Source organism: Entelurus aequoreus, linkage group LG27 (genome assembly GCF_033978785.1).
Source record: "Entelurus aequoreus isolate RoL-2023_Sb linkage group LG27, RoL_Eaeq_v1.1, whole genome shotgun sequence".
Classification (NCBI taxonomy): Eukaryota; Metazoa; Chordata; class Actinopteri; order Syngnathiformes; family Syngnathidae; genus Entelurus; species Entelurus aequoreus.
The window spans coordinates 38,560,050-38,583,896 of NC_084757.1; the positions used below are offsets into that span (position 1 = coordinate 38,560,050).

At 34.7% G+C, this 23,847-nt stretch overlaps 1 long non-coding RNA gene across 2 annotated transcripts in view; it reads right to left on the bottom strand.

Moving 5' to 3' along the window:
• Positions 1–2,503: 2,503 nt before the first annotated feature.
• LOC133644786 (uncharacterized) overlaps positions 2,504–23,847 on the bottom strand; it is a 36,274-nt gene continuing 14,930 nt past the window's right edge. For both annotated transcript variants that reach the window (XR_009824828.1, XR_009824827.1), the window contains one exon: positions 2,504–6,010. This is a non-coding gene — a long non-coding RNA (uncharacterized LOC133644786). The remainder of the gene's footprint in view (positions 6,011–23,847) is intronic.

Here is a 23,847-nt window from a genome sequence, read left to right on the forward strand (position 1 = left end):
ATGATGGTTTTACAGCATATTACTGTAAATAGAAAAAAATAAATAAATAAATGTTTTTACTACAAATGTAGAAGATGTTTCCAGAATTGTATCATAAAAATATGATGGTTTTAGAGCATATTACTGTAAATAGAAAACAAATAAAAAATAAATGTTTTTACTAGAAGATGTTGCCAGAATTTTATCATAAAAATATGATGGTTTTACAGCATATTACTGTAAATAGAAAAAAATTAAAAAATAAATGTTTTTACTACAAACGTAGAAGATGTTTCCAGAATTTTATCATAAAAATACGATGGTTTTAGAGCATATTACTGTAAATATAAAACAAATACAAAATAAATGTTTTTATTAGATGTTGCCAGAATTGTACCATAAAAATACGATGGTTTTACAGCATATTACTGTAAATAGAAAATAAAAATAAATGTTTTTACTAGAAGATGTTGCCAGAATTTTATCATAAAAATATGATGGTTTTACAGCATATTACTGTAAATAGAAAATAAAAATTAAAAAATAAACGTTTTTAGTAGATGTTGCCAGAATTTTATCATAAAAATATGATGGTTTTACAGCATATTACTGTAAATAGAAAAAAATATATAAAATAAATGTTTTTACTACAAATGTAGAAGATGTTTCCAGAATTTTATCATAAAAATACGATGGTTTTAGAGCATATTACTGTAAATAGAAAACAAATAAAAAATAAATGTTTTTACTAGAAGATGTTGCCAGAATTGTATCATAAAAATATGATGGTTTTACAGCATATTACTGTAAATAGAAAATACAAATAAAAAATAAATGTTTTTACTAGATGTTGCCAGAATTTTATCATAAAAATATGATGGTTTTACAGCATATTACTGTAAATAGAAAAAAATAAATAAATAAATGTTTTTACTACAAATGTAGAAGATGTTTCCAGAATGTTATCATAAAAATACGATGGTTTTAGAGCATATTACTGTAAATAGAAAACAAATAAAAAATACATGTTTTTACTGGAAGATGTTGCCAGAATTGTATCATAAAAATACGATGGTTTTACAGCATATTACTGTAAATAGAAAATAAAAATAAATGTTTTTACTAGAAGATGTTGCCAGAATTTTATCATAAAAATATGATGGTTTTACAGCATATTACTGTAAATAGAAAATAAAAATAAAAAAATAATTGTTTTTACTAGAAGATGTTGCCAGAATGTTATCATAAAAATATGATGGTTTTACAGCATATTACTGTAAATAGAAAAAAAATAAAAAATAAATGTTTTTACTACAAACGTAGAAGATGTTTCCAGAATTGTATCATAAAAATACGATGGTTTTACAGCATATTACTGTAAATAGAAAATAAAAATAAAAAAATAAATGTTTTTACTAGATGTTGCCAGAATTTTATCATAAAAATATGATGGTTTTACAGCATATTACTGTAAATAGAAAAAAAATAAAAAAATAAATGTTTTTACTACAAACGTAGATGTTTCCAGAATTTTATCATAAAAATACGATGGTTTTAGAGCATATTACTGTAAATAGAAAACAAATAAAAAATAAATGTTTTTACTAGAAGATGTTGCCAGAATTGTATCATAAAAATACGATGGTTTTACAGCATATTACTGTAAATAGAAAACAAACAAAAAATAAATGTTTTTACTAGAAGATGTTGCCAGAATTGTATCATAAAAATATGATGGTTTTACAGCATATTACTGTAAATAGAAAACAAATAAAAAATACATGTTTTTACTAGAAGATGTTGCCAGAATTGTATCATAAAAATATGATGGTTTTACAGCATATTTCTGTAAATAGAAAAAAAGAAAAAAGAAAACTTTTTATAGAAGATGTTGCCAGAATTTTATTATAAAAATACACAGCATAATACTGCGAACTGTGAATTACCACCGTTTTTTACAGTAAAATTCTGGTGACATAATTTGTTTTTTTTGTACCATAACATCTAAGGTTGTTTTCACGGTGATTTACTGTAAGTGGGAAAACACTACCACAGTTTGGATTTTTTTACAGTAAAATTCTGGTACAGAGCTTTTTTTACTGTAAAATCTACAGTTGTTGTTTTTACGGCGTATTAACTGTGAATGCAAAAATTATACCACAGTTGGTTGTTTTGTTTTTTTTAAATGGTAAAATTTTGGCGACTGAGCAGACATTCTTTTTCCGTAAGGTTGTTGTTTTTAACGGTGTATTACTGTGAATGCAAAAACCGCACCACAGGGTTTGTTTTTTTACCGTAAAATTCTGGAGCCTTTTTTGACCGTAAATTCTAAGGTTGTTATTTTTATGGTAATTTACTGCAAATGCAAAAAGGGTACCGCACGTTTTTTACAGTTATATTCTTTCGACTGAGCTGCCAGTTTTTTACTGTAAGATCTAAGGTTGTTGTTTTAAGGATTATTTACTGTAAATGCAAAAACCGTACCACAGTTGTTTTTACAGTAAATAAATGAATACATGTTTACAGTTAGATGGACATAACAGATATTTATAGTAAGCATCCATTTGAATTAGACACAAATGTATTATAATATAATAAAAGTTGCCATCTGAGATAATATTGAAGTTTAGTAAAGTTGTACAAATTTATGCAGGCCATGTTTTTTCTTTAAAAGTGGAAAGAACATTTAGTAAGAAAAGGTCACGTACTTTATTGACAAATATTATTTCCAGACTTTTGCGGGCCCTTTAAATTGATGTGACGGGCCATATAAAACGATGTGGCGGACCATATAAAAGGAAGTGGCGGGCATGGCAGGCCATGTAAAATTACGTGACGGGCCATATAAAATGATGTGGCGCACCAAGTCAAATGATGTGGCGGGCCATATAAAATGAAGTGACGGACCAAGTAAAATGAAGTGGTGGGCGTGGTGGGCCAAGTAAAATGAAGTGATGGGCGTGGCGGGCCAAATAAAATGAAGTGGCGGGCCAAATAAAATGACATAGCGGGCCATATAAAATGATGTGGCGCACCAAGTCAAATGATGTGGCAGGCCATATAAAATGAAGTGACGGACCAAGTAAAATGAAGTGGTGGGCGTGGTGGGCCAAGTAAAATGAAGTGATGGGCGTGGCGGGCCAAATAAAATGAAGTGGCGGGCCAAATAAAATGACATAGCGGGCCATATAAAATGATGTGGCGGACCTTATAAAATGAAGTGGCGGGCGTGACAGGACATATAAAATGATCTGGCGGGCGTGACGGGCCATATAAAAAAATCTTATGGGCCATGTAAAATGAAGTGGCGGTCCATATAAAATGATGTTACGGGCCATATAAAATGCTGTGGTAGGCCATATAAAATGATGTGATGGGCCATATAAGATGCTGTGGTAGGCCATTTAAAACGATGTTATGGGCCATATAGAATTATGTGACGGGCCATTTAAAATGACGTGGCAGGTCATATAAAATGATGTGACGGTCCATATAAAAGTATGTTATGGGCCATACAAAATGATGTGGCGGGCAATGTAAAAAGGTGTTATGGGCCATATAAAATGATGTGGCGGGCCATGTAAAATGATGTAATGGGCCATGTAAAATGATGTGACGGTCCATATAAAATGATGTGATGGTCCATATAAAATGATGTGGCGGGCCATATAAAATGATGTGGCAGGTTATATAAAATGATGTGACGGGCCCTAAAAAATAAGGTTATGGGCCATATAAAATGATGTTATGGGCCATTTAAAAATGAAGTGGTGGGCCATGTAAAATGATGTGATGGTCCATATAAAATGATGTTATAAGCCATTTAAAATGATGTGACGGGCCCTATAAAATGATGTTATGGGCCTTATAAAATGTTGTGGCGGGCCATATAAAATGATGCTATGGGCCATATAAAATGATGTGACGGGCCATTTAAATGATGTGGTAGGTCCATATAAAATGATGTTATGTCCCATATAAAATGAAACGACGGTCCATATAAAATGATGTTATGGTCCATATAAAATTATGTGGCAGGTTATATAAAATGATGTTATGGGCCATTTAAAATGATGTTATGGGCCATATAAAATGATGTGACGGTCCATATAAAATGATGTTATTGGCCATATAAAATGATGTGGTAGGTCATATAAAATGATGTGGCGGGCCATATAAAATGATGTTGCAGGTCATATAAAACAAAGTTGCGGGCCATATAAAATGATGTGACGGTCCATATAATATGATGTTATGGGCCATTTTAAATGATGTGGCAGGTCATATAAAATGATGTGACGGTCCATATAAAATTATGTTATTGGCCATATAAAATTATGTGGTAGGTCATATAAAATTATGTGGTAGGTCATATAAAATGATGTAGCGGGCCATATAAAATGATGTGGCGGGCCATATAAAATGATGTGGCGGGCCATATAAAATGATGTGGCAGGCCATATAAAATGATGTTATGTGCCATATAAAATGATGTTATGGGCCATATAAAATGATGTGACAGGCCATATAAAATGATGTGGCGGTCCATATAAAATGATGTGCCAGGTTATATTAATTGATGTTATGGTCCATATAAAATGAAGGGGCAGGCCATATAGAATGATGTGGCAGGTTATATAAAATGATGTGACGGGCCCTATAAAATGATGTTATGGGCCATACAAAATGATGTTATGGGCCATACAAAATGATGTTATGGGCCATATAAAATTATGTTATGGGCCATGTAAAATGATGTGGTAGGTCATATAAAATAATGTGGCGGGCCATATAAAATGATGTGGCGGTCCATATAAAATGATGTGGCAGGTTATATTAATTGATGTTATGGTCCATATAAAATGATGTTATGGGCCATATAAAATTATGTGGCAGGCAATATAAAATTATGTTATGGGCCATTTAAAATGATGTTATGGGCCATATAAAATTATGTGGCAGGCAATATAAAATTATGTTATGGGCCATTTAAAATGATGTTATGGGCCATGTAAAATGATGTTATGGGCCATATAAAATGATGTTATGGGCCATGTAAAATGATGTGGCAGGTTATATTAATTGATGTTATGGTCCATATAAAATGATGTTATGGGCCATATAAAATCATGTTATGGGCCATATAAAATGATGTTATGGGCCATGTAAAATTATGTGGCAGGCAATATAAAATTATGTTATGGGCCATATAAAATGATGTTATGGGCCATGTAAAATCATGTTATGGGCCATTTAAAATGATGTTATGGGCCATTTAAAATGATGTTATGGGCCATGTAAAATGATGTTATGGGCCATGTAAAATGATGTGGCAGGTTATATTAATTGATGTTATGGTCCATATAAAATGATGTGGCCTGCGAGCCGTGGGTTTGCCACAGTGTTAAATTGTCCCTAATTAACTAACCAAAGGGACTCCTGCAAGCTGTTGTCAAGCATATTGTTGAACAGCAAAGGTGATTGAAAATGAATAGGATGCTTGCAGTGGCAAGAAAAGCAAAAGAAGTGTTTAGTGCAGCATCCTTCTTTCCTTCCTTCCTTCCTTCCTTCCTTCATTGCGGCCTGCAGCACTGAGGCCTTCTTATTATTATTATTATTTGCTGACTTGTGATGCGTTTAAGCGCCTTTGAAGGCAATCTTTGGGGAGTTTGGAACGTAAGCTCTCTCTCTCTCTCTCTCGCCCTGAGATCTTCTTCTTCTTCTTCTTCTCCTCTTCAGACAAAAACTTTCTTGTTAATTAGCGTCGCACCTGAAGGCAGCGTTTTCCACGCCTTCATATTCATATTCACGCTTCCTCCTCCTCTGTTTTCTTCTCATCCAAAGCTGCCCTCGGCTTTTTACACATGCAAATTTAGGCCGAGCATCCTCCCGTCCCATTAGTGGCCCCGGCTGGGCCCCGGCTGGGCCCTCGGAGCCGCCCGCCGTCTTCCCCCGGAGGCGCTCCGGACCCTCGTTAGCGCTCATCATCCGGCTCCCCTTCAAAGTCACCCCCACAGTGTCCACAACGGCGCTAAGAGAAGAAGAATACAGACAGGAAGTCACGTCACACTACCAAAATAAAAGTCTTTTCACTCCAATGCTGAAAAGCCAAAGTCCAACTGAGATGCTAACAGGTAGCACGCTCGCCAGGTAGCATCAGGTAAGAAAATATCCAACTTATACCTGTGCTAACCAAAACTAGCATGCTAACAGTTAGCACGCATCAAGTACCGATATATATATATATATATATATATATATATTTAAACAAGCTCTAACGTGCTGACCGATGTTAGCATGTTAAGAGTTAGCATGTGTCAAGTACCAAAATATATAATATGTACATATCTACAAAAACAGTTCAACAAGCTCAAACGGGCTAACCAATATTAGCATGCTAAGAGTTAGCATGTGTCAAGTACCAAACTATATATATACCTACAAAAAATAGCTCTAAGATGTTAACAAATGTTAGCATGTTAAGAGTTAGCAAGTGTCACCTACCAAAATATATATACCTACAAAAAAAGCTCTAACATGTTTGTCAATGTTAGCATGCTAAGAGTTAGCATGTGTCGCCTACAAAAATAAATATACCTACAAAAAAGCTCTAAGTTATTAACCAATGTTAGCATGCTAAGAGTTAGCATGTGTCGCCTACAAAAAAGCTCTAAGATGTTAACCAATGTTAGCATGCTAAGAGTTAGCATGTGTCACCTATTAAAATATATGTACCTACAAAAATAGCTCTAACATGTTTGTTAGCATGCTAAGAGTTAGCATGGGTTAGGGTTAGGGTTAGGGTAACCCTACAAAAATAAATATACCTACAAAAAAAGCTTTAACATGCTAACCAATGTTAGCATGCTAATAGTTAGCAATCGTCAAGTACACAAATATACGACACTGAGGTGTATACCTACACATATATTTAAACAAGACATAATGTGTTAACCAATACTAACATGCTAACAGTTAGCATGCATACCAAAAAAATATATATATATATATAAATAAATATATATATATATGTATATTTAAACAAGCTCTAACGTGTTGACCAATGTTAGCATGTTAAGAGTTAGCATGTGTCAAGTACCAAAATATATAATATGTACATACCTACAAAAACAGTTAAACAAGCTCAAACGGGCTAACCAATATTAGCATGCTAAGAGTTAGCATGTGTCAAGTACCAAAATATATATACACCTACAAAAAAAGCACTAACATGCTAACCCATGTTAGCATGCTAATGTTTAGCAATTGTCAAGTACAAAAATATACGACCCTGAGGTGTATACCTACAAAAATAGTGAAACAAGACATAACGTGCAAACCAATACTAGCATGCTAACAGTTATCGTGCATCAAGTACCAAAATATAACTGAGGTGTTTGTCTACAAGAATAAACAAGTTTTCATGTGCTAACCAATGTTAGCATGCTAAGAGTTAACAGGCATCAAGTAACAAAATATGACTTCTGGGTATTTACCTACAAAAATAGCTGAACGATCGCTAATGTGCTAACTAATGTTAGCATGTTAACATTATAAATGTGTATAGCGCCAAAATATATGTGTATAAATGTGTATAAAAGTGTATAAATGTGTATAAAAGTGTATAAGTGTGTATACATGTGTATAAATGTGTATAAATGTGTATACATGTGTATAAATGTGTAAAAATGTGTATACATGTGTATAAATGTGTATAAAGGTGTATACATGTGTATACATGTGTATAAATGTGTATACATGTGTATAAAGGTGTATACATGTGTATTTTGTGTATATATGTGTATACATGTGTATAAATGTGTATACACGTGTATAAATGTGTATATAAATTAAATGATAAATGGGTTATACTTGTATAGCACTTTTCTACCTTCAAGGTACTCAAAGCGTATACATGTGTATAAAGGTGTATACATGTGTATAAGTGTGTATATATGTGTATACATGTGTAAACATGTGTAATTTGTATACATGTGTAAAAATGTGTATACATGTGTATACATAAGTATAAATGTGTATACATGTGTAAACATGTGTAATTTGTATAAATGTGTAAAAATGTGTATAAATGTGTATAAATGTGTATACATGTGTAAAAATGTGTATACATGTGTAAAAATGTGTATAAATGTGTATGCATGTGTAAAAATGTGTATACATGTGTAAAAACATGTATAAATGTGTATAAATGTGTAAAAATGTGTATACATGTGTAAAAATGTGTATACATGTGTATACATGTGTAAAAATGTGTATACATGTGTATACATGTGTATAAATGTGTATAAATGTGTATACATGCGTATACATGTGTATAAATGTGTATACATGTGTATACATGTGTAAAAATGTGTATAAATGTGTATAAATGTGTACAAATGTGTATAGATGTGTAAAAATGTGTATAGATGTGTAAAAATGTGTATACATGTGTATAAATGTGTATACATGTGTAAAAATGTGTATACATGTGTATAAATGTGTGTACATGTGTATACATGTGTAAAAATGTGTATACATGTGTATACACGTGTAAAAATGTGTATACATGTGTACAAATGTGTATACATGTGTATACATGTGTAAAAATGTGTATAAATGTGTATACATGTGTAAAAATGTGTATAGATGTGTAAAAATGTGTATACATGTGTAAAAATGTGTATACATGTGTACAAATGTGTATACATGTGTATACATGTGTAAAAATGTGTATACATGTGTAAAAATGTGTATACATGTGTACAAATGTGTATACATGTGTAAAAATGTGTATACATGTGTAAAAATGTGTATACATGTGTACAAATGTGTATACATGTGTAAAAATGTGTATACATGTGTATAAATGTGTATACATGTGTATAAATGTGTATACATGTGTATAAATGTGTATAAATGTGTATACATGTGTATAAATGTGTATAAATGTGTATACATGTGTATGCCCCCTCCTCCAAGTCCCCCCCACACACACACACACAGACACACAAAAGCGGATGTCAGTTGCAGAAATATGCAAAGCCTCGTCAGCTGGGAACCTCAACAGGAATTCATTCTTAGAATTAGTGACATGCAGTATTAGTACTACTTATTAGTACACACAAACATGCAGTATTAGTACCACTTATTAGTACACACAAACATGCAGTATTAGTACTACTTATTAGTACACACAAACATGCAGTATTAGTACTACTTATTAGTACACACAAACATGCAGTATTAGTACCACTTACTAGTACACACAAACATGCAGTATTAGTACCACTTAGTAGTACACACAAACATGCAGTATTAGTACCACTTAGTAGTACACACAAACATGCAGTATTAGTACCACTTATTAGTACACACAAACATGCAGTATTAGTACCACTTATTAGTACACACAAACATGCAGTATTAGTACCACTTATTAGTACACACAAACATGCAGTATTAGTACTACTTATTAGTACACACAAACATGCAGTATTAGTACCACTTATTAGTACACACAAACATGCAGTATTAGTACCACTTATTAGTACACACAAACATGCAGTATTAGTACTACTTATTAGTACACACAAACATGCAGTATTAGTACTACTTATTAGTACACACAAACATGCAGTATTAGTACTACTTATTAGTACACACAAACATGCAGTATTAGTACTACTTGTTAGTACACACAAACATGCAGTATTAGTACCACTTATTAGTACACACAAACATGCAGTATTAGTACCACTTGTTAGTACACACAAACATGCAGTATTAGTACCACTTGTTAGTACACACAAACATGCAGTATTAGTACCACTTATTAGTACACACAAACATGCAGTATTAGTACCACTTATTAGTACACACAAACATGCAGTATTAGTACCACTTGTTAGTACACACAAACATGCAGTATTAGTACCACTTGTTAGTACACACAAACATGCAGTATTAGTACCACTTGTTAGTACACACAAACATGCAGTATTAGTACTACTTGTTAGTACACACAAACATGCAGTATTAGTACCACTTATTAGTACACACAAACATGCAGTATTAGTACCACTTGTTAGTACACACAAACATGCAGTATTAGTACCACTTGTTAGTACACACAAACATGCAGTATTAGTACCACTTGTTAGTACACACAAACATGCAGTATTAGTACCACTTGTTAGTACACACAAACATGCAGTATTAGTACCACTTGTTAGTACACACAAACATGCAGTATTAGTACTACTTGTTAGTACACACAAACATGCAGTATTAGTACTACTTATTAGTACACACAAACATGCAGTATTAGTACCACTTATTAGTACACACAAACATGCAGTATTAGTACCACTTATTAGTACACACAAACATGCAGTATTAGTACCACTTATTAGTACACACAAACATGCAGTATTAGTACCACTTATTAGTACACACAAACATGCAGTATTAGTACCACTTATTAGTACACACAAACATGCAGTATTAGTACCACTTATTAGTACACACAAACATGCAGTATTAGTACCACTTATTAGTACACACAAACATGCAGTATTAGTACCACTTATTAGTACACACAAACATGCAGTATTAGTACCACTTATTAGTACACACAAACATGCAGTATTAGTACCACTTATTAGTACACACAAACATGCAGTATTAGTACCACTTGTTAGTACACACAAACATGCAGTATTAGTACCACTTATTAGTACACACAAACATGCAGTATTAGTACTACTTGTTAGTACACACAAACATGCAGTATTAGTACCACTTATTAGTACACACAAACATGCAGTATTAGTACCACTTATTAGTACACACAAACATGCAGTATTAGTACTACTTGTTAGTACACACAAACATGCAGTATTAGTACTACTTGTTAGTACACACAAACATGCAGTATTAGTACTACTTGTTAGTACACACAAACATGCAGTATTAGTACCACTTGTTAGTACACACAAACATGCAGTATTAGTACCACTTGTTAGTACACACAAACATGCAGTATTAGTACCACTTGTTAGTACACACAAACATGCAGTATTAGTACCACTTATTAGTACACACAAACATGCAGTATTAGTACCACTTATTAGTACACACAAACATGCAGTATTAGTACCACTTGTTAGTACACACAAACATGCAGTATTAGTACCACTTGTTAGTACACACAAACATGCAGTATTAGTACCACTTGTTAGTACACACAAACATGCAGTATTAGTACCACTTGTTAGTACACACAAACATGCAGTATTAGTACCACTTGTTAGTACACACAAACATGCAGTATTAGTACTACTTGTTAGTACACACACACATGCAGTATTAGTACTACTTATTAGTACACACAAACATGCAGTATTAGTACCACTTATTAGTACACACAAACATGCAGTATTAGTACCACTTATTAGTACACACAAACATGCAGTATTAGTACCACTTATTAGTACACACAAACATGCAGTATTAGTACCACTTATTAGTACACACAAACATGCAGTATTAGTACCACTTATTAGTACACACAAACATGCAGTATTAGTACCACTTGTTAGTACACACAAACATGCAGTATTAGTACCACTTGTTAGTACACACAAACATGCAGTATTAGTACCACTTATTAGTACACACAAACATGCAGTATTAGTACCACTTATTAGTACACACAAACATGCAGTATTAGTACTACTTATTAGTACACACAAACATGCAGTATTAGTAACACCAATACAGTAATACAGTAGTAGTATACAGTAATATAGTAGTAGTAGTACAGTAGTAGTATACAGTAATACAGTAGTAGTATACAGTAATATAGTAGTAGTACAGTAGTAGTATACAGTAACACAATAGTAGTACAGTAGTATACAGTAATACAGTAGTAGTACAGTAGTAGTATACAGTAACACAATAGTAGTACAGTAGTAGTATACAGTAATATAGTAGTAGTAGTACAGTAGTAGTATACAGTAACACAATAGTAGTACAGTAGTAGTATACAGTAATATAGTAGTAGTAGTACAGTATTAGTATACAGTAACACAATAGTAGTACAGTAGTAGTATTGAACTGTAGTGCTATTTCTGCTCAGAATAGCCTGCAGTACTGCATCATAGTATATTCAACTGTAAATACTCTTACTTTGGTAATGTCTCATACATGCTCTTACTTTGGTAATATTGTCTCCTACATACTTTTACTTTGGTAATATTGGCTAGTACATACTTTTACTTTAGTAATATAGTCTGGTACATGCTCTTACTTTGGTAATAGTGTCTGGTACATGCTCTTACTTTGCTAATATAGTCTGGTACATACTTTTACTTTAGTAATATAGTCTGGTACATGCTCTTACTTTGGTAATATTGTCTGGTACATGCTCTTACTTTGGTAATATTGGCTAGTACATACACTTACTTTGGTAATAGTGTCTGGTACATGCTCTTACTTTGCTAATATAGTCTGGTACATACTTTTACTTTAGTAATATAGTCTGGTACATGCTCTTACTTTGGTAATAGTGTCTGGTACATGCTCTTACTTTGGTAATATTGGCTAGTACATACACTTACTTTGGTAATAGTGTCTGGTACATGCTCTTACTTTGGTAATATTGGCTAGTACATGCTCTTACTTTGGTAATAGTGTCTGGTACATGCTCTTACTTTGGTAATATTGGCTAGTACATACTTACTTTGGTAATAGTGTCTGGTACATGCTCTTACTTTGGTAATATTGGCTAGTACATACACTTACTTTGGTAATAGTGTCAGGTACATGCTCTTACTTTGGTAATATCGTCTCGTACATGCTCTTACTTTGGTAATATAGTCTGGTACATACTCTTACTTTGGTAATATTGTCTGGTACATACTCTTACTTTGGTAATAGTGTCTGGTACATGCTCTTACTTTGGTAATAGTGTCTGGTACATACTCTTACTTTGGTCATAGTGTCTGGTACATGCTCTTACTTTGGTAATAGTGTCTGGTACATACTCTTAATTTGGTAATATAGTCTGGTACATACTCTTACTTTGGTAATATAGTCTGGTACATACTCTTACTTCGGTAATATTGTCTGGTACATGCTCTTACTTTGGTAATAGTGTCTGGTACATACTCTTACTTTGGTAATAGTGTCTGGTACATACTCTTACTTTGGTCATAGTGTCTAGTACATACTCTTACTTTGGTAATAGTGTCTGGTACATACTCTTACTTTGGTAATATAGTCTGGTACATACTCTTACTTTGGTAATAGTGTCTGGTATATACTCTTACTTTGGTAACAGTGTCTGGTACATACTCTTACTTTGGTAATATAGTCTGGTACATACTCTTACTTTGGTAATATAGTCTGGTACATACTCTTACTTTGGTAATAGTGTCTGGTACATGCTCCTACTTTGGTAATATCGTCTCGTACATGCTCTTACTTTGGTAATAGTGTCTGGTACATACTCTTACTTTGGTAATATAGTTTGGTACATACTCTTACTTTGGTAATAAAGTCTGGTACATACTCTTACTTTGGTAATATAGTCTGGTACATACTCTTACTTTGGTAATATAGTCTGGTACATACTCTTACTTTGGTCATATCGTCTCGTACATGCTCTTACTTTGGTAATAGTGTTTGGTACATGCTCTTACTTTGGTAATATTGGATAGTACATACACTTACTTTGGAAATAGTGTCTGGTACATGCCCTTACTTTGGTAATATCGTCTCGTACATGCTCTTACTTTGGTAATAGTGTCTGGTACATGCTCTTACTTTGGTAATATTGGCTAGTACATACACTTACTTTGGTAATAGTGTCTGGTACATGCTCTTACTTTGGTAATATAGTCTGGTACATACTCTTACTTTGGTAATAGTGTCTGGTACATGCTCTTACTTTGGTAATATTGGCTAGTACATACACTTACTTTGGTAATAGTGTCTGGTACATGCTCTTACTTTGGTAATATAGTCTGGTACATACTCTTACTTTGGTAATAGTGTCTGATACATACTCTTTACTTTGGTAATATTGGCTAGTACATACACTTACTTTGGTAATATAGTCTGGTACATGCTCTTACTTTGGTAATATAGTCTGGTACATACTCTTACTTTGGTAATAGTGTCTGGTACATGCTCTTACTTTGGTAATATAGTCTGGTACATACTCTTACTTTGGTAATAGTGTCTGGTACATGCTCTTACTTTGGTAATATAGTCTGGTACATGCTCTTACTTTGGTAATAGTGTCTGGTACATGCTCTTACTTTGGTAATATTGGCTAGTACATACTCTTACTTTGGTAATATAGTCTGGTACATAAACATGAGTTGACCTCTGACCCCTGCATGGAGACTGGACAGTACATCATTGACCTCTGACCCTGCATCTTTGCTAATTAGCCTAGCATGCATGTGCCTGGGGGAGGGGGGGCTGTAGTTAATGCGGGCCCTCAGGGGCCCTGCTGGGAGGTGAGAGCACCCAGACCTGGTCCAGTGGACCTTCATGGTCCTTGTGAAGGGTCCAGTTAGGCTGTGGGCGGGGCATCATTATCATCATCATCATCATCATCATCATCATTACCATCAAAGGGTGAGTGATGTTGGCATGAGTCGTGCTGCCCCCCCCCATGCCCCCCCATGCCCCCGCCTCCTGTGCCCGCGTGGATGTTGATGTCAATGATGTCAGTCACATGCTCCATGGCGGTCAAGGTCTCGGGTGGTGGGCCTGCAGCACCAAGGTCACGACCTTTCATGTTGTGCTGCTGACTGCCTGGTCGGGTCTGGATGATGTTCTGGGGGGGGGGGGGGGGGATACAGTCGTCATGTGACTGATTGATGCTGGACTCTTGTGGGGCCCCCGCCATGTGGGGCCACTGTGGAAAGCCATGTGGGGCCACTGTGGAAAGCCATGTGGGGCCCGCCACACAGCATGCAGCAGGAGTGGGCGTGGCCAAGAGGACTGAGTAAGAAACATACTGATGATGATGTACTTTACTCTACAGCACTGTCCCACTCAAGGCCTAGGGGACACTTCTGGCCCCCCACGCCATTTAACGTGGCCCCCCACGCCATTCTTTTAATGTGGCCCTCCACGCCATTTAAGGTGGCCCCCCACGCCTTTTAAGGTGGTCCTCCACATCATTTAAGGTGGCCCCCCACGCCATTTAAGGTGGCCCCCCACGCCATTTAAGGTGGCCCTCCACGCTATTAAATGTGGCCCTCCACGTCATTTAATTATGGTCCTCCACTTCATTTAATGTGGCCTGCTATGTCATTTAAATTAGCCCTCCACATCAATTAATATGGCCCATCATGTCATTTAAAGTGACCCATCATGGCATTGAAAATGGCCCATCATGTCATTTAAAGTGGCCCATCATGTCTTTTAAGTTGGCCTGTTATGTCATTTAAATTGGCTCACCATGTCATTTAAAGTGGCTCACCACATTATTTAAAGTGGACCGCCATATAATTTTAGGTGTCCCGCTACGTCATTTAAATAGGCCCACTATGGCATTAAATGTAGCTCTCCACGTCATTTATTGTGGCCCTCCACGTCAATTAAGGTGGCCTTCCACGTCAATTAAGGTGGACCTCCACGTCACCATTAAAATTTAAGGTGGACCTCCACATAATTTAAATGACCTGCTATGTAATTTAAACTGTCCCTCCACATCATTTAAAGTGACTGCTGTCATTTAAAGTGGCTCTCCACATCATTTAATATGGCCCACCATATCATTTAATGTGGCCCATCATGTCATTTAATGTGGCCTTCCACATCATTTAAAGTGGCCCTCCACATAATTTAAATGGCCTGCTATGTAATTTAAACTGTCCCTCCACATCATTTAAAGTGACTGCTATGTCATTTAAATTGGCTCTCCACATTTAACATGGCCCACCATGTCATTTAAAGTGGCCCATCATGTCATTTAACGTGGCCTTCCACATCATTTAAAGTGGTCTGCTAGTCAATTTATTTGGCCCACCATATCATTTAATCTGGCTCTCCACATTATTTAAAGTGGCCCGCCATATAATTTTAGGTGTCCCGCTACATCATTTAAAGTGGCCCACTATGGCATTAAATGTGGCTCTCTACGTCATTTAAGGTGGACCTCTACGTCATTTAAGGTGGACCTCCACGTCATTTAAGGTGGACCTCCACATAATTTAAATGGCCTGCTAGGTCCTTTAACTTGGCCCTCCACGTAATTTAAAGTGGCCTGCTATGTCATTTAATGTGGCCCACCATGTCATTTAAAGTGGCCCTCCACATCATTTAATGTGGCCTGCTATGTCATTTAAATTGGCCCACCATGTCATTTAAATTGGCTCTCCACGTTATTAAACTGGCCCGCCATATCATTTTAGGTGTCCCGCTACATCATTTAAAATGGCCCACTATGGCATTAAATGTGGCTCTCTACGTCATTTAACGTGGCCCTCCACGTCATCTAAGGTGGCCCAACATGTCATTTAAGGTGGCCCATCATGTCATTTAATGTGGCCCATCATGTCATTTAATGTGGCCCATCATGTCATTTAAAGTGGCCCTCCACATAATTTAAACGGCCTGCTATGTCATTTAAACTGGACCTCCACATCATTTAAAGTGGACTGCTAGTTCATTTAAAATGGCCTGCCGTATCATTTAAATTGGCCCGCTATATAATTTTATGTGTCCCTCTACATCTTTTAAAATGGCCCACTATGGCATTAAATGTGGCCCACCATGTCATTTAAAGTGGCCCTCCACATCATTTAAAGTGGACTGCTATGTCATTTAAATTGGCCCACAATGTCATTTAAATTGGCTCTCCACGTTATTAAACTGGCCCGCCATATCATTTTAGGTGTCCCGCTACATCATTTAAAATGGCCCACTATGGCACTAAATGTGGCTCTACGTCATTTAATGTGGCCCTCCACGTCATCTAAGGTGGCCCATCATGTCATTTAAAGTAGCCGTCCACATAATTTAAATGACCTGCTGTCATTTAAACTGGACCTCCACATCATTTAATGTGGCCTGCTAGTTCATTTAAATTGGCCCACCGTGTCATTTAAAGTGGCCCGCTATATAATTTTAGGTGTCCCTCTACATCTTTTAACATGGCCCACTATGGCATTAAATGTGGCTCTCTACGTCATTTTAGGTGTACCGCCACATCATTTAATGTGGCCCGACACTTCATTTAAATTGGACCTACACTTCATTTAATGTGGCTCTCCACGTCATTTTAGGTGTCCCGCCACACCATTAAAAGTGGACCGAAATGTCATATTATGTGGCTCTCCACTCCATTGTAGGTGTCCCACCACGTCATTTAATGTGGCCCGACACGTCATTTAAATTGGACCAACACTTCATTATGTGGCTTGCCAAGTCATTTAAAGTGGACCGAAATGTCATTATGTGGCTCTCCTCTCCATTTTAGGTGTCCCTCCACTTCATTTAATGTGGCCCGACACTTCATCTAATGTGGTCTTCCACATCATTTTACATGTTCCGCCACATCATTTAATTTGGCCCCTCGACGTCATCTAAATTGGCTCTCCACATTATTTAATCTGGCCCGCCATATCATTTTAGGTGTCCCGCTACATCATATAAAATGGCCCACTATGGCCCGACACTTCATTTAAAGTGGCCCAGCACATTATTTACGTGTCCCTCTACATCATTTCATGTGGCCCACTAGTTGGCGTAGCAAATGTCTGCAAATGTTTTACTGTAAAGTTTACAGTTGTGTTTACTGTAAAAGTAACATCACCACTGTTACTTTACAAGGCGTGACATTCACACAATAAAATATTATTTTAAAAAGAATAAACATTTACAGTTCTGGCGACAGATTTTTATTTTTATTGAGAATGTTTTCACTGTAAAAACTAGTTAAATACATGTTTTTACGGTAAAAGCTGACACTTCCGTGGTCAGAATTTTACAGTAACAATAACTGTGGTATGTTTTTAATTTACAGTCATTCTGTGAAAAGGACACATTTTACAGCAATAATTATGGGTAATAAAAAAAATTACATTTTCATATCTTTATTCACAGCAATTTCATAGAGTACCAATAAGAACACGAATGAATACCAGTATGGATAAAACCACCACCCACCACTAGTGGGCGTAAAATACCAATATTTTACTGTTTACACTGCTTTTAACAGTGCATTACTGTAAAGTGACAAACAGTACCACTGTTATTTTTTACAGTACTTTACAGTTAAATACCAGCATTAAAAGGAGGTATAAATCTAGGTTCAGTCACCAGATTTTTACTGTAAAAATAAAAGCGATACTGTGTTTTTCATTTACAGTAATGCACTGTAAAAATGAAAAACAAAAACTTTTACTGTAAAAAAACTCAATCCCCAAAACTCTAGAGTACAAATAATAGTGGAATGTTTTTCTTAATTTACAGTAATTCTGTGAAAAAGACACTAACTTTTACAGTAATAAAAAATTATTTTTTTTTACATTTTTATTTACAGCAACTACATAAAGTAGTGATCAGAGTATGGCTGAATACCAATATTGATACGGAATATCGATAAATATACCGGGGAATATGAAATCTACGGCTAAGTCACCGGATTTTTACTGTAAAAATAAAAGTGCTACCGCTTTTCATTTACAGTATTGCACTGTAAAATACAAAACATTTTACTGTAAAAACCTGCTTTCTCAATCGCCAGAACTCTATAGTACAAATAATAGTGGAATCTTTTTTTAATTTACAGTAATTCTGTAAAAAAGACCCTGTAAATTTTACAGTAATAATTATGGGTAATAAAAATACATTTTTTTCACATCTTTTTTCACAGCAAGTAAATAAAGTACTGATCAGAGTACGGCTGAATAACAATATTGATAAAATCCTAACGACATACATCCCTACCCACCACTAGTTGGCGGAGTGAAGGCCACAGCCAAATATTAGTATTTTACTGTAAAGTTTAGTTATTTTTACAGTGCATTACTGTAAAGTGACAAACAGTACCACTGTTACTTTTACAGCATTTTACAGTTAAATACCAGCATTTAAAAAGGAAGTATAAATCTAGGTTAAGTCACCAGATTTTTACTGTGAAAATAAAAGTGATACTGTTTTTTTTTAATTTACAGTAATGCACTATAAAAATGAAAAACAAAGTTTACTGTAAAGAAAAACTGGTAGCTCAATCGCCAGAACTCTATAGTAGAAAAAATAGTGGAATGTTTTTGTAATTTACTGTCATTCTGTGAAAAAGACCCTGTAAAATTTTACAGTAATAATAAAACATTTTTTTTATTTTGTTTTATTTACAGCAACTATATAAAGTACTGAATACCAATATTGGTACGGAATATCAATAAAATATACCGGTATTTTAAAAGGGAATATGAAATTTACCAGTTAACGGATTTTAACTGTAAAAATAAAAGTGCTACTGTTTTTCATTTACAGTAATGCACTGTAAAAATTAAACACTAAGTTTACTGTAAAAAAAAACAACTGGTAGCTCAATCGCCAGGACTCTATAGTACAAATAGTGGAATTGTTTTGTAATTTACAGTAATTCTGTGAAAAAGTCCCTGTAAATTTTTACAGTAATAACCAAACATTTTATTTATTCATAGCAACTATATAAAGTACTGAATACCAATATTGATACGGAATATCGATGATATATACCGGTATTTTAAAAGGGAATATGAAATTTAAGGCTAAGTCACCAGATTTTTACAGTAAAAATAAAATGTTACTGTTTTTTTAATTTACAGTAATGCACTGTAAAAATGAAAAACTAAGTTTACTGTAAAAAAACAACAACTGGTATCTCAATCGCCAGGACTCTATAGTACAAATAATAGTGGAATGTTTTTGTAATTTAAAGTCATTCTGTGAAAAAGACCCTGTAAAATTTTACAGTAATAATACAACTTTTTATTTTATTTTCTTATTTACAGCAACTACATAAAGTACTGAATACCAATATTGATACGGAATATCGATAACATATACCGATATTTTAAAAGGGAATATGAAATGTATGACTAAATCACCAGATTTTTACTGTAAAAATAAAAGTGATACTGTTTTTTTCATTTACGGTAATGCACTGTAAACATTCAAAACTAAGTTTACTGTAAAAAAAAACAAACTGGTATCTCAATCGCCAGGACTCTATAGTACAAATAATAGTGGAATGTTTTTGTAATTTACAGTCATTCTGTGAAAAAGACCCTGTAAAATGTTACAGTAATAATACAACTTTTTATTTTATTTTCTTATTTACAGCAACTACATAAAGTACTGAATACCAATATTGATACGGAATATCGATAATATATACCGGTATTTTAAAAGGGAATATGAATTTACGGCTAAGTCACCAGATTTTTACAGTAAAAATAAAATGTTACTGTTTTTTTAATTTACAGTAATGCACTGTAAAAATGAAAAACTAAGTTTACTGTAAAAAAAACAACAACTGGTATCTCAATCGCCAGGACTCTATAGTACAAATAATAGTGGAATGTTTTTGTAATTTACAGTCATTCTGTGAAAAAGACCCTGTAAAATTTTACAGTAATAATACAACTTTTTATTTTATTTTTTTATTTACAGCAACTTCATAAAGTAGTGAATACCAATATTGATACGGAATATCGATAACATATACCGGTGTTTTAAAAGGGAATATGAAATGTACGACTAAGTCACCCGATTTTTACTGTAAAAATAAAAGTGATACTGTTTTTTTCATTTACGGTAATGCACTGTAAACATTAAAAACTAAGTTTACTGTAAAAAAAAAAACTGGTATCTCAATCGCCAGGCCTCTATAGTACAAATAATAGTGGAATGTTTTTGTAATTTACAGTCATTCTGTGAGAAAGACCCTGTAAATGTTTTCAGTAATAACCAAACATTTTATTTTTATTTATAGCAACTACATAAAGTACTGAATACCAATATTGATACGGAATATCGATAAAATATACCGGTATTTTAAAAGGGAGTATGAAATTTACGGCTAAGTCACCAGATTTTTACAGTAAAAATAAAATGTTACTGTTTTTTTAATTTACAGTAATGCACTGTAAAAATGAAAAACTAATTTACTGTAAAAAAAACAACAACTGGTATCTCAATCGCCAGGACTCTATAGTACAAATAATAGTGGAATGTTTTTGTAATTTACAGTCATTCTGTAAAAAGGCCCTGTAAAATTTTACAGTAATAATACAACTTTTTATTTTATTTTTTTATTTACAGCAACTACATAAAGTATTGAATACCAATATTGATATGGAATATCGATAACATATACCGGTGTTTTAAAAGGGAATATGAAATGTACGACTAAATCACCAGATTTTTACTGTAAAAATAAAAGTGATACTGTTTTTTTCATTTACGGTAATGCACTGTAAACATTAAAAACTAAGTTTACTGTAAAAAAAAAAACAACTGGTAGCTCAATCGCCAGAAATCTATAGTACAAATAATAGTGGAATGTTTTTGTAATTTACAGTCATTCTGTGAAGACCCTGTAAAAGTTTACAGTAATACAACATTTTTTAATTTTTTATTTACAGCAACTACATAAAGTACTGAATACCAATATTGATACGGAATATTGATAACATATACCAGTGTTTTAAAAGGGAATATGAAATGTACGACTAAGTCACCAGATTTTTACTGTAAAAATAAAAGTGATACTGTTTTTTTCATTTACGGTAATGCACTGTAAACATTAAAAACTAAGTTTACTGTAAAAAAAAAAAACTGGTATCTCAATTGCCAGGACTCTATAGTAAAAATAATAGTGGAATGTTTTTGTAATTTACAGTCATTCTGTGAAAAAGACCCTGTAAATTTTTACAGTAATAACCAAACATTTTATTTTTATTTATAGCAACTATATAAAGTACTGAATACCAATATTGATACGGAATATCGATAATATATACCGGTATTTTAAAAGGGAATATGAAATTTACGGCTAAGTCACCAGATTTTTACAGTAAAAATAAAATGTTACTGTTTTTTTAATTTACAGTAATGCACTGTAAAAATGAAAAACTAAGTTTACTGTAAAAAAACAACAACTGGTATCTCAATCGCCAGGACTCTATAGTACAAATAATAGTGGAATGCTTTTGTAATTTACAGTCATTCTGTGAAAAAGACCCTGTCAAATTTTACAGTAATAATACAACTTTTTATTTTATTTTCTTATTTACAGCAACTACATAAAGTACTGAATACCAATATTGATACGGAATATTGATAACATATACCGGTGTTTTAAAAGGGAATATGAAATGTACGACTAAGTCACCAGATTTTTACTGTAAAAATAAAAGTGATACTGTTTTTTTCATTTACGGTAATGCACTGTAAACATTAAAAACTAAGTTTACTGTAAAAAAAAACAACTGGTATCTCAATCGCCAGGACTCTATAGTACAAATAATAGTGGAATGTTTTTGTAATTTACAGTCATTCTGTGAAGAAGACCCTGTAAAATTTTACAGTAATACAACATTTTTTAATTTTTTATACATACATAAAGTACTGAATACCAATATTGATACGGAATATTGATAACATATTTTTAAAGGGAATATGAAATTTACCAGTCAACAGATTTTTACTGTAAAAATAAAAGAGCTACTGTAATGCACTGTAAAACGGAAACAAATAATTTTCCAGTAATTCTGTGAGAAAAAAAGGTAAATTTGAGGTAGTTTTGCTCCAGTCAAATGTGATGATTAGATGGTGGTCGGGGAGCGTGCCTAATAAAGTGTCCCAGGAGGTGACCTGGGTCTACCTGCCAGTCTCCTCCTGTCAGCCCGTCCTCCGTCTAAAGATAGACTTGTCAAGCGGGACCCGCGGGGTCACCGGGTCGGGGCACCTCTTCGCCGGCGTTGACCTTCAGACAGGCCCCCCTCCCCCCCACAGAGACAGGCGCAATAAAGACGTCAGTGGCGACTCGGCAGGTATTTGTGGTAATTGCCGCCTCGTTTGCGGCTGGTTGTCGGCGTGACGGCGTGCAGTTTATCCCTTTGACAGCTTCGTTAGCGGCGCCGCACGTGTGAGAGATCACACTTTTTTGCTTGCCTCCAATTTGCGGCAAAGATGACGTCCGCCAAACTTCATGCTTCCTGCCGCCAGCGCTCTTGTCGCCAGTTAATTATTAATTAAACATGAGCGGGGTGGGGGGGTGGGGGGTCCCTGAGGAGCCCCTAAACAAGCGGAGCAGGTAGCGAGCGTGACCCCCGCTCCCCTGAGGGTCGTCTACGGCCGCAGCGCCGACTCGCTAATGAGCTGTTTGCAGAAGTGGCTACGCAGCGACACTGACCTTTGACCTACACCTACACCGTCTGGAGAGCGTCAGGAACCCCCCCCCCCCCCCCCCCCCCCCCCCCCCCTTCTTACCGTACAGTTCCCAGTGGCGTACGGCCCCGCCCCCTTTCCTCTCAGAACCAATCGTGTTCTGCTTTCACTTGGAGGAAACTTTCTCGACTTTAATAAATACAATACCAATGGAGTATTGGCCGATACCGATAATGATCCGCTACGATATCATACCTCATTGTATCATTTTGTAGTGTGGAATGTGCGAAAAGGTAACCTGCTTCTTATTAACCGTCTGGAATGGACTTATGCTGTCTTTAAGTTGACGTGGAGTGGAAATGTTTCTCTCTTTGGCTAAATGACGCGGACACGTTTGTTACTGGATACTTTCTAACACACTTCTGCCTTAGAGACTTTGCACGTGTAATTAATATG